At 47.3% G+C, this 12,563-nt stretch overlaps 1 protein-coding gene across 1 annotated transcript in view; it reads right to left on the bottom strand.

Annotated features, from left to right (window-relative positions):
• LOC144822912 (hyaluronidase-5-like) overlaps positions 1-12,563 on the bottom strand; it is a 329,502-nt gene that overhangs the window by 146,379 nt on the left and 170,560 nt on the right. The window lies entirely within an intron of this gene.

Below are 12,563 nucleotides of genomic sequence, written 5' to 3'. Positions count from 1 at the left end.
CATTTTCTCACGCTCAAAAGCTAACTTCTCTCTTTCAAACTCTAATCTTTTGATCTCCAAATCAGCTTCTCTCCTGCCTCTTGCATTCTCTATCTCCAACTGCCCATTTATCTTAAGTTTTGCCATTTCCACATTGTAGGCTCGCTCCTTCGCCCTTTCTTCTCTTTCTTCAGGGGAAAGACCTTTGGAGGAAACACTGCTGCCAGGAGGGGATACAGGCCCAGTCACGGGCACTTCCTCCTCCCCTTCCTCTGTCGGTCCCACCACCGGATCAGAGGGATTTCTGGCCTCTAACCAGGCTTCCAATGCTTTGAAATATTCTGCTTTCTTGGAGAGGCCTGGAGTAGGGACTTTCAATTGTTTGCAAAAGTGTTTCAGCTCCTTTAAGGAATAACCATTTATCTTACTCCTATCAAATTCCTCCACAACAGCAACAACAGGTGTAGTGCTTCCAGCAGTACTCATGGTCAAAACTGGCAGTTTCAAAAATCAAGCTTCAGGAAAAGCGGAGAACAAAAATAGAATATCCAACCAAAACAGATTGTGGCTGCGCTATGGTCTGCTTTCACTATGTAGCGCACACTAATCACTGCACATGGGTCATAAATGCAAAGTTCAAAATCCCACCGCTGACCCACCAATGTTAGAAGCGGCTGTCTCTAGTTGGCAGAGGTATACACTTCTGACAAATAGGGACACACCTTTTCTAGTCAGGGCAAGGAGATCACACACTTAGATAACCCCTGCTCACCCCCTTGGTAGCTTGGCAAAGCAGACAGGCTTATCTCAGAGGCAGTGCGTTAAGCATTTATGACCACATACAGTAATAAAGTGAATACACTACAAATGGACACGACACAGTAGTATTATAAAAATAAGTATTTTTATATAAGGCTTAGCACAAGACCAAATAACGACAAAAATATACCACAATCTTAATAAATACTCTTGGAAGGAAAAATAATAGTTCAAGCACGGTTTCTTCTTAGCACAAAGTCTTTAGTATCAAAAGCAACTCTTCTTCTCTAAAACACAGTTCTTGGCAACAATGTAACCCACACGGGAGTCACACGACGTCGAGGCAAAGTTAATCCAAAGGTTCGGCGTCGACCGCGAGGAGCGCTACGTCGAGCCCGGAGTCGCACAGACCCCCAACAACACAGTACCTTGGAAAAGTGAAGCACTCGATGATCAGCGGCGTCGAGATGTCCGGCGTCGCGTCTTCGGCGTCGATCGGGCCTCGGAGTCGGGGCGATCTGCAGCGGCGTCGACCGAAGTCAGGCGGGAGCAGCGCTCACGGGATGAGGCGGGATACGGCGTCGTCGATGTCGATGTTGCAAGAGTGAGCAGCGCTCACGGCGTCGAGAGGGCTCGAAGTCGATGCGATCAGCGGCGGTGCAGACACGGGGTCACTTGGAGCTGGAGCCGAACTCACTACTCACTGGCGTTGCTGCTGGCGTCGATCGGGCCCGGCGGCCGGCGTCGAGGAAGCGGGACACTGGAGCCGTTACTCACGATGTCGAGCTGGATTCGGCGGCGTCCGTCGGCGTCGAGATTGCTGGATTCTTTCAGAGGTGCTGGATTCACAAACTCCAGCAAATAGCACTTTAACAGATGAAGTCCTTTAGCCCTGTGACTTCAACAGGAGACTGGCACTCTTCCAGCCCTTGGAGATTTTCTCAGCAAAGAGTGAGAGTACACACAAAAGTTCCTCTCTCCTGGTTCCTTGGCAAAAATAAAGAAGCAATGCAGGATTCCCCCAACAAACAGCACTCTGGCAGAAGGGGTAGGCAGTCCTTAGATCAGCAGGCTTCTTGTCCTTGGTTTAGGTTTCCTTGTCAGAAGTGATCTGATTTCTTGGTTCAGGGGTCCTTCTCTTATACCCCTTTTTGGCTTTGATCCCTTTGTCCATGCAGGGGAAATTCCCCCCATCCTGGGTTTGTTGTGGGTGTTGCCAGGCCAGAGCACCTGGTCTATTCACTGGGCAGGGCAGAGTCCTCAGCCGCTCAGCAGGAGCGGAGCCAGCATTGTCACTGGCAGGGGCAGGGCCATCAGCTGCCCGGCAGGAGGCGGGCCAGGAAAGTCCCAGGCAAGCACAGAGTCATCAGTCGCCTGGCAGGGGGGCGGAGCCAACATTGTATCAGGCAGGGCAGGCTATCAAGAGCTACTCTTCCCCTACTCTCAATGCAAATGCCCCACTCATCCCACACTGACTCATTCAGACTCTCTGGAGCCACCCAGCTCCTGTCACACACACACCAGAACCAGCAGAGACCGGTAGACAGTTAGACAAGAAAATAGCTACTTTCTAAAAGTGCTATTTTCAAACACAGAGTCCAAAAACCATCCACACAAACGGATGCGTTATTAAACCCTGAGTTCAGGGATACCAAACTCGACATTGCACCATGCTCCCCGAGCCCGCTAGGATTATAACATTAATAATCCTGGCAGCCCATTCTAACTGATGGAGAGCAGGTTACCTTACAATAGTGAAAAACGACTATGGCTGTAATTCACTATTAGGACATGCCAACCTTGTCAGGCTTGTCCTACCTTATGCTTACAATGCACCCTGCCCGTGGGCCTACCATAGGGGTGACTAACATGAAGTTAAGGGAAGGTTTAGGGACTGGCAAGTAGGTGTACTTGCGCAGTCTTCGTGACAGTCAGACTGCACGTGGTCTGGCAATGGCAGACCTTCAGACATACTTTTACTAGGCCGCTCTTGTGGGTGGCACAACATGTGCTGCAAGCCCACTAGCAGCATTTGTATTTACAAGCCCTGGCACTCCTGGTGCACTCTACTAGGGACTGATAGTAAACCAAATAAGCCAAACATGGAAGCAAATCAATACAGCAATTTCACATAGGGAGCACTTGCACTGTGACACTGATCAGCAGTGGCACAGTGCCCAAAGCATATACCAGCAAAAACATCGTAAACAGAGGAGGCAAACGGAAAAAATGGAGGAGAGACTCATGCCAATGATGCCAGGTCTAACAGCCGCCATTGAACGAGTCACGCCCTTGCAGACCCTTACCTCCTGCAGATCTAAACCGTCAGCTCCCTGGTTTACTCAGGAACTAAGGGAAAATCGAAGCAGGTGCAAAAAATTGGAGCGCCTTTGGCGCCGTACCTTTGACCCAGCTGACAAATCCCTCTATAGACGGGCTCTTAAAGAGTTTCATAAACTCAAACGCAATACTATGAGTCTGCACTTCGCAGAAAAAATTATTGGCGCGAAAAACGCCACTAAGACCCTCTTTAACATTGTTAAAGAGTTCACAAACCCGGCTGCTTTGTCCGTTCCTGTCATCCCCAGCCAACTGCTCAGTGAAGGCCTATCAGATTTTTTCTCTGAAAAAATTGCTAATATCACGGCAACTATTCGTCTGAATCGTACAGAAGTTAGTCTGCATCTTGACTCCTCATGCACTAAAGTATTCACTTCCTTCAAACCCCTGACTAAAGAGCAGTCCCTGACTCTATTTCTAAAATGTAAATCAGGTTCACCTCTTGACCCAGCCCCGGCACTGATCCTAAATGATTTTGCCCCGCTAATCATTAATCCCTTGCTCGAAATCTGGAATACCTCCCTGCAATCGGGAGTCGTCCCTTCTGTATGGAAACACGCACTGCTGATTCCCATCCAAAAAAAGGCTGGTATGGATCCCACTTGTCTTAGCAACTACCAACCAATTTCTCTCCTCCCCAAGCCAGCCAAAGTACTTGAGAAAGCGGTACAAGAACAACTGTCCGACTATCTTGAATCAAATCTGCTCCTCCATGACTCTCAGTCAGATTTTAGGCCGGACTTCAGTACGGAATCAGCCTTACTAGAAGTGTCCGAGTCTATTTGGGAGTGCACGGATCGGGGAGAGGAGACCATGTTGGTCCTCATCGACCTATCCGCAGCATTTGATACCATCTCCCATGAAACTCTGATAACTCGGCTTCAGGAGGTGGGAGTAGGTGGGACCCTGCTGGCCTGGGTTAAGTCTTTCCTCACGGATCGAGTTCAACAAGTAATGCTGGGCTCCTTCTTCTCCACCAAGAAACCGTTGACATGGGGGGTCCCGCAGGGATCTGCTCTCAGCCCTCTCCTGTTCAACGTATACCTGAAGCCCTTGGCAAAAGTGGTGGAGTCATGGGGCGTCGAGTGATCTTTTATGCCGACGACACTCAGCTTGTGTTTTCCTTTAAGAATCACTCTGAAAGCTCTCTGTCAAACTTTCGCCACTGTCTGGTGAATATTGCCTCTAGGATGTCATCAAATAACTTAAAACTCAACACGGATAAGACAGAAATCCCCTATCCCTACTGGCCTCTGGTGGCCTGCTGAACTGGATCCCCCCCTGTTCCCGTCCAATCTGCCCGTAACCTTGGCTTTCAATTTGACTCAGCCCTCTCCTGTAAGACCCAAATTAATAAAGTCTCGGCGGCTTGTTTCAGAAAACTCTGCATGCTTAAAAAAATTATCCCTTTCCTACCACTCGATTCTCATAAAATAGTAGTCCATACCCTCATAACATCCCACTTGGACTACGCCAATAGCCTGTATGTGGGAGCTCCGATGTATCTCATTAATCGACTCCAGATGGTGCAGAACTCAGCGGCCAGGCTGATCTGCAATGTCCCTTACCGCCACTCTATTTCTCCCCATCTTATCAAACTGCACTGGCTTCCAGTGAGATTACGTATCCAATTCAAATCTCTGACCTTGGCTTTTAGAGCTCTCAATGGACGCGGTCCTGCCTACCTGAGACAAGGACTGAAGTTCTCACAAGCAACACGCAATCTTAGATCCAATCATCTGCGCCTGATGTTTTGTCCCCGATTTCGTCTTGCGCGTACGGGAGGGAGGGCCTTCTCAGTGACCACCGCCAAACTCTGGAATCATATGCCACTGGAACTTAGATTCCTTACATCAGAGCAACTGTTTCGAAAGAAACTTAAGACTTGGCTCTTCTCCCTGATCCAGTCCACTTAATCTTCCTGGATTTTATCATACCTCATTAGTTGCTGTCTTTAGCACCGGGACACCCCCATTAGGGGTAGCTGTGCGCTCTACAAGCTTCAAAATAAATAAATAAATAAATATGGCCCTATTTGACCTTTACTATACCCCGGCCAAAATATCTAAATGGGGAGGTAGTGGGGGTCACAGCTGTCTAAGATGTGGCTTAGCAGCAGCTAATTATGTACATATGTTTTTTACTTGCCTCAAACTTGATCCATTTCTTCAAGATGTCCAAATATTTATCAACTCAAGTCTCAAAATTCCGGTGGTTCTATCTCCTGAATTAGTAATATTTGGCTGTGAAACTGATGGTTTGTTTGCTAGGACAAGTCATGTTTCTGCTCTGTTATGTATTGCTATGTCTTTAATACGGCTATGTATAACGTCAGAATGGATCAGCCCTGCTGCCTCCACTTTCTTAAATTGGAGAGCAGGGATTCTAGCTCTCCATAATTTGGAATCAGCTGTGTTCCTAGGGGCGGGCAAGAGGCGGTGGGAGAAGGGGTTGAAAATATGGGCTCCTTTTACACAATGGCTGAAAAGCTGAATTGTATGAACTGGCTGGGCTACATTGTTTTTTTTTCTTTCTTGCTATTTTGCTTTTTCTTTATTTATCGTAGTCTGTGTATAGATTTTGTTATTCATATTGATTGCCATGATGATGTTATTTGGTACTGTGCTATTGATTAGTTTTCAAGCTGAACAATAAAAGAAAAAAAGAAAAAAAGAGAGTAGTTGAGAGTCTGTAGTAGAGAGTGAGTAGCAGAGAGTGAGTAGTAGAGAATAAGTAGTAGAGAGTAGTAGAGAATGAGTAGTAGAGAGTGAGTAGTAAAGAGTGAGTAGTAGAGAGTAGTAGAGTGGGAAGTAGAGAGTGAGTAGCAGAGAGAGAGTAGTAGAGAGTGAGTAGTAGAGAGAGAGTCATAGATTGTGAGTAGTAGAGAGTGAGTAGTAGAGAGAGAGTAGTAGAGAGTGATTAGTAGAGAGTAAGTAGTAGAGAGTAGTAGAGTGAGCAGTAGAGAGTAGTAGAGTAGTAGAGAGTGAGTAGTAGAGAGTGAGTAGTAGAGAGTGAGTAGTAGAGTGAGTAGTAGAGAGATAGTAGTAGAGAGTAGTATAGAGTGAATAGTAGAGTAGTGGAGAGTAGTCAGTCAGTGTCAGTCAGGCAGTGTCAGTCAGTCAGTGTCAGTCAGTCAGTGTCAATGTCACTGTCAGTCAGTCAGTGTCAGTCAGTCGATCAGTGTCAGTCAGTGTCAGTCAATCAGTGTCAGTCAGTGTCAGTCAATCAGTGTCAGTTAGTGTCAGTCAGTGTCAGTCAGTCAGTGTCAGTCAATCAGTGTCAGTCAGTGTCAGTCCGTCAGTGTCAGTCAATCGGTGTCAGTCAGTGTCAATCAGTCAGTATCAGTCAGTTAGTGTCAGTCAGTCAGTGTCAACTAGAGCAGCTCTGCTGACCTGGTTCTCTGGCTCTAAAGCAGCTCTGCTGACCTGGTTCTCTGGCTCGAAAGCAGCTCTGCTGACCTGCTTCTCTGGCTCTAATGCGGCTCTGCTGACCTGGTTTCTCTGGCTCTATAGCAGGTCCGCTGACCTGGTTCTCTGGCTCTAGAGCAGCTCTGCTGACCTAGTTATTACTTATTAGGCTATAGAGCAGCTCTGCTGATCTGGTTCTCTGGCTCTACAACAGCTCTGCTGACCTGCTTCTCTGGCTCTAAAGCATATCTGCTGACATGGTTCTCTGGCTCTAGAGCAGCTCTGCTGACCTGGTTCTCTCCCTCTAGAGCATCTCTCTGACATGGTTCTCTCACTCTAAATCAGCTCTACTGACCTGGTTTCTCTGGCTCTACAGCAGCTCTGATGACCTGGTTCTCTGGCTCTAGAGCAGCTCTGCTGACCTGGTTCTTAGGCTTTAGAACAGCTCTGCTGACCTGGTTCTCTGGCTCTGAAGCCACTCCGCTGACCTGGTTCTATGGCTCTAAAGCAGCTCTGCTGACATGGCACACTGGCTCTAGAGCAGCTCTGCTGACCTGGTTCACTGGCTCTAAAGCAGCTCTGCTGACCTGGTTCTCTGGCTCTAAAGCAGCTCTGCTAGCCTGGTTCTCTGGCTCTAAAGCAGCTTTGCTGACCTGGTTCTCCCTCTAGAGCAGCTCTGCTGACCTAGTTTCTCTGGCTCTACAGCAGCTCTGCTTACCTGGTTCTCTGGCTCTAGAGCAGCTCTGCTGACCTGGATCTTAGGCTCTAGAGCGCTGCGAGGCCTCCGGGTAGTTACGCGCTATATAAGTGCAATTTTCATTTCATTTCATTTCATAGAGCAACTCTGCTGACCTAGTTCTCTGGCTCTAAAGCCGCTCTGCTGACCTGGTTCTATGGCTCTAAAGTAGATCTGTTGACTTGGTTCTCTGGCTCTAAAGCAGCTCTGCTGGCCTGGTTTTCTGCTCTAAAGCAGCTCTGCTGACCTGGTTCTCTGGCTCTAAAGCAGCTCCGCTGGCCTGGTTCTCTGGATCTAAAGCAGCTCTGCTGACCTGGTTCTCTGGCTCTAAAGCCCCTCTGTTGACCCGGTTCTATGGCTCTAAAGCAGTTCTGCTGACCTTGTTCTCTGGCTCTACAGTAGTTCTGCTGACCTGCTTCTCTGGCTCCAGAGCAGCATTGCTGACCTGGTTCTTAGGCTCTAGATTAGCTCTGCTGACCTGGTTCCCTGGCTCTAAAGCAGATCTGCTGACCTGGTTCTATGGCTCTAAGGCAGCTCTGATGACCTGGTTCTCTGGCTCTAGAGCAGCTCTGCTGACCTGGTTCTCTGGCTCTGAAGCAGCTCTGCTGACCTGGTTCTCTCCCTCTAAATCAGCTCTGCTGACCTGGTTCTCTGCCTCTAGAGCAGCTCTGCTGACCTAGTTCTATGGCTATAAAGCAGCTCTGCTGGCCTGCTTCTCTGGTTCTAGAGCAGCTCTGCTGACCTGGTTCTCTGGCTCTAAAACAGCTCTGCTGGCCTTGTTCTACGGCTCTAGAGCAGCTCTGCTGACCTGATTCTCTGGATCTAGAGCAGCTCTTCTGACCTGGTTCTCTGTCTCTAAAGCAGCTCTGCTGACCTGGTTCTCTGTCTCTAAAGCAGCTCTGCTGACCTGGTTCTCTGGCTCTAAAGCAGCTCTGCTGACCTGGTTCTTAGACTCTAGAGCAGCTCTGCTGACCTGGTTTCTGGCTCTAAAGCAGTTCTGCTGACCTGGTTCTCTGCCTCAAAAGCAGCTCTGCTTACCTGACTCTTGGCCTCTAGAGCAGCTCTGCTGACCTGGGTCTCTGGCTCTAGAGCAGCTCTGATGACCTGGGTCTCTGGTTCTAGAGCAGCTCTGTTGACCTGCTTCTTAGGCTCTAGAGCAGCTCTGCTGACCTGGTTCTCTGGCTCTAAAGCAGCTCTGCTGACCTGGTTTCCCTGGCTTTACAGCAGCTTTGTTGATCTGGTTCTATGGCTCAAAAACAGCTCTACTGACCTGGTTCTCCGGCTCTACAGCAGCTCTGCTGATCTGGGTCTCTGGCTCTACAACGGCTCTGCTGACCTGGTTCTCTGGCTCTAAAGCAGCTCTGCTGACCTGCTCTATGGCTCTAAAGCAGCTCTGTCCACTCCTACAATCATCCTTACAGAAGCATGTCCTTATCTAATCACTCTGCTGAAAGCTGCTGAAACATAATTGCTTATAAAGGTATCTCGCTGTCAACTACTAGCACTCTAGGAACCCAGTCACGGTCTATGCACTTGCAGAATGACTGAGGCATTGAGACAAGCAGTGGTACAGTCAAATGTGCCCAATGTCTGCGGTGCCTTAACCCCTTGCAGACTACTGATTCAGTCCTGCAAAAGTCCAGGTAATAGTCATGCTTGTCTGGAATCACACTGTGAGTCTGTGTCCACTCCTACAATCATCCTGACAGAAGCATGTCCTTATCTAATCACTCTGCTGAAACATAAGCGCTTATCAACTTATCCTTTTGTCAACTACTAGCTCTCTAGATACCCACTCACTGTCTATGCACTTGCAGAATGACTCAAGCATTGGGACAATACCTAAGCACTTATAAATTAACTTGAGCACTCTGTTTGCAGCACTGTCATCATTCTAGTTACTAGTGATGTTCTTATAGAATGACCTAGGCACCAACACAAGTACACGTACAATATTCTGTGCACAATCCCTACAAACCTCTAAGCAGATACATACTATTGGCACGGCCTACCGATCACACGCCTGGGTGAGGAGCCGGCCGAGTTTCCTGAGCCCTGTGCCGGAAGAGTGAAGCTGAAGCCGGCGGCTGTCCCGATTGTGCCCACTGCTCCTGGAGATGCCCTGGAGCGCTCTTGACTCTTTGGCAGTTTGTTGCTCCCGCTGCTGTTCAGCGGTCTTGCTCTGTGTGCTGCTGCAGTGTTGGTGACAGAGGGACGGCGCGACCGGTGGCTTCGTGGAGAGCCCGGAGAGGGCCCAGGAGGCCTGGGCTGGGCCGCTCTCCCACGAGGCTGCCTATCAACGGAGCTCCTGTGTGAGGTGAGCTGCACTTGGACTGTGCTACGGGGGGTCCGGTCCTGTCCCCCTCTGTTGCTCGATTTTAGTGCCTTTTCTACCATCTAGCCCCCCCACACTGTTGTTTGTTTTGGGCCTGCCCTGAGTAGCTCCCTGCGATGTGATCACTACTTTCCGGGGATTCTACAACAACGCCGTGCCTTCGTTTGCGCTGCACCTGGTATCGTCCACTCCTGCCTGCCATTGGACTGCTTTCGGCACCTGGGGTGAAGGCTCGGACTGCTTTCTCCGGATTGGGGAACCACTTTTTGCCGAGCCATAAAGGGGGACTTCACATCCCATACTGCCCAGCTGCTGAATCTCGCGCCAGGAGGCGCAGCTGACATTCTCCCACGCCCTGAGGCGCATAAAGGAGGTTGCGGCACCGGCTTCACAGGACGCACACGGGCACGCGCCGGGGAAAGCCCGGGCAAAGGGGGGCCCGTCTGACCCCATCAGAACCCGGAAGAGGCCAGGCGGGGCCACGGTATTGAAAATTTTCTTTTTGGACACTGCTATTTCATCCTGTTAAGACTGTTAAGACTGGTTTAATTCAGCTTGCTGTTATAATCAAATACTAGCACTTATTGAATGGTCTGTTACCATCTATAAATTTGATACACTAAATCTAGCATTTATATACGGGGGGAATCAGTATGAGTAAGCGGAAATCATTAACAGGGCAGGGGGTGGTCGGGACGTTAGATGCATTTTTAACGCAGGCAGAAACAGTCTTGATACACAAAATTGCTCTAACAGAGCGTAGGCTGTCTCTAGACCCCACAGCAGGATTGCCCCGGCTGCAAAACTCTCCTCTAGAGCAACTAACCAGAGTAATTGCAGAAACCTTCCTACGGGATAGGATATGTGCATCCCTGTCAACCGCATCTGAAGAAACACCATTAGCAACTGACCCGCAAGAAAATGCTAGTTCAAAGATAAAATCGAATGTTCAAACGAGGGGCCAAAAAACAAAGATTAGTCAAGGGAAAGGGCCAGCACCACCACCCAAAAAAAACTGGGGGCAGGGTACTATGACCACACACAAACCAGCCCCCTCTAGGAACAAAAGCAAAGGCCAAGGGCTGCAGATGGAGAACGGTGCAGTGTTTCACTTGCAGGACCGCCCTTGCCGCTGCCCGACAAGTTAGTAGCAGGGGGGTGAAAGCATGAGTCAAGTGGAATTTTGGGCAAAATTGAAGGGTACAGTTTCGGTTATAATGAGACCTTTGATGACCATGATAACCTCCGTTGAAGAAAGGTTACTTGGTCTGGAAGGGGCGGTTAAACGTTTAATAGCCCCGGTGCAGACTATAACACAAAAGAAAGGGGAGTCTGAAGAGGTAGGCAGTAGAGGTAGTAATCTTGAGAGAGCATTGGATACAACATCACCCCTGAATTCACATGCAACAGACGTTATGCCTACAATAAATTTGGAAAAAAGAGCTGGGGTTACGACGGAAAAAAATCCATCTTTACAACAGAGGTATCAGGCTCCTGTATCCCCTAGTCAACATGACAGGAGAAGGGAGGAGGCTATATAGATTCGAATAATCAGGCTAAGCAGGCTAATCAGTTTGGAAACCCTGACGTTGAATCCTGTGAGAAAGAACGGAAATAACCCAGTGAAACAAAATAGGGTGGAAGGCCTCATATCTGAGCCTAGACAACTCGACCTCCCCCTGCAAGCCACTCCTTATACCATCATTCTGACCAATATACCAAGACTTTCTCATGGAGAACCTGAGCACTGGTCTACCCTGAAAAAATACGGCGCTACATTTTCTAACGAAGGAGACAGGTTATGCAGATATTCTGTTTTCTGAATTTAAGATGGTACGCTGTATCCCGTGGGTTGGTAGTTCTTTCAAATCATTGCCAGGGGATTGCGTTGTTATATCTTTTAGGTCCCCAAATTTGGCAGGAACATATTAGACATAACCAGTCATTACCCGGTTTTGAATCCTGTTTAGGCTGAATTTATAGAGAACATAGAGATCCTATGTCTTCAGGAGACCTGGGCAATAGACCCTATACATATGAACGGTTTCAGAACTTATCATACTCAAGCAGTGATGGCTCTGGGGGGAAGACCAAAATGTGGCATCTCTACGTATATCTCTAATAAGATGCCCCTAAGTGAAATTCTCTTTCATGGGGGGCACTGTTATTACCATCTTGTTGAATTAAGATTAAATGCAACAATCGCATTATAAAGATTAATTTATATAATAATGTTCCCCAAAATGCTCTAGGATTAGTGGTAAAGAATATTATTGATGTCTCCAAAGGTATAGGAATTGCGGTAGGTAAAGATATCATGTTCCTGTTGATGGGTGATTTAATTGTGCCCATTGCAAATGCACTGATGAGAGAATGTGTGGTCTTACTAACGAAATGGAAAATAGTACCCATTTTGTTCATTCCAAGACCGAAGATCTTTTCAACAAGCTTATTTTCAGCCTGAATCTTGCATATGCTAATGAATTACTGGCCACTCCTCTTTGCATGCCCATCACATTTAATGTGAGAGGGTTCGCAACAACAATTGATTTTATATTGACCTCACTGTCCCATGCGCATCTGGTCGCTAATTTCAATGTGGGTGACATTGCTATAAGTGACAATTTTATGCTTACTATTAAGCTCAATCTGCTTATGCACAGGCCCAAAAAGTATCACTGACATAATATCGATTACACAAATATAGAACTACCAAAATATTGAGGAAAAAAATATAGAATGCAAAAATATCGAATTCCTATCTCCAAACAGGTATGTACAAAAATATTGAATCAAAAATATCGTTGTCAAAAATATAGTTAGTCAAAATATCGAATTTTTTTAATGTCTTAAAAATAATTGAAAATTAATAAAATAATGAATATAATTAACTTAAACATACTTAAACTTTAGAATGAATAAATAATTAATGTAAGTAAAAAAAAACATACAATTTGATTTTTTAATACATATATATATATATATGAACGTAATATTAATAAAAAAG

This window comes from Lissotriton helveticus, chromosome 1_1 (assembly GCF_964261635.1).
Source record: "Lissotriton helveticus chromosome 1_1, aLisHel1.1, whole genome shotgun sequence".
NCBI lineage: Eukaryota > Metazoa > Chordata > Amphibia > Caudata > Salamandridae > Lissotriton > Lissotriton helveticus.
Note: the sequence above shows the minus strand (reverse complement) of the source record. Positions and strands in the feature narration are given on the sequence as shown.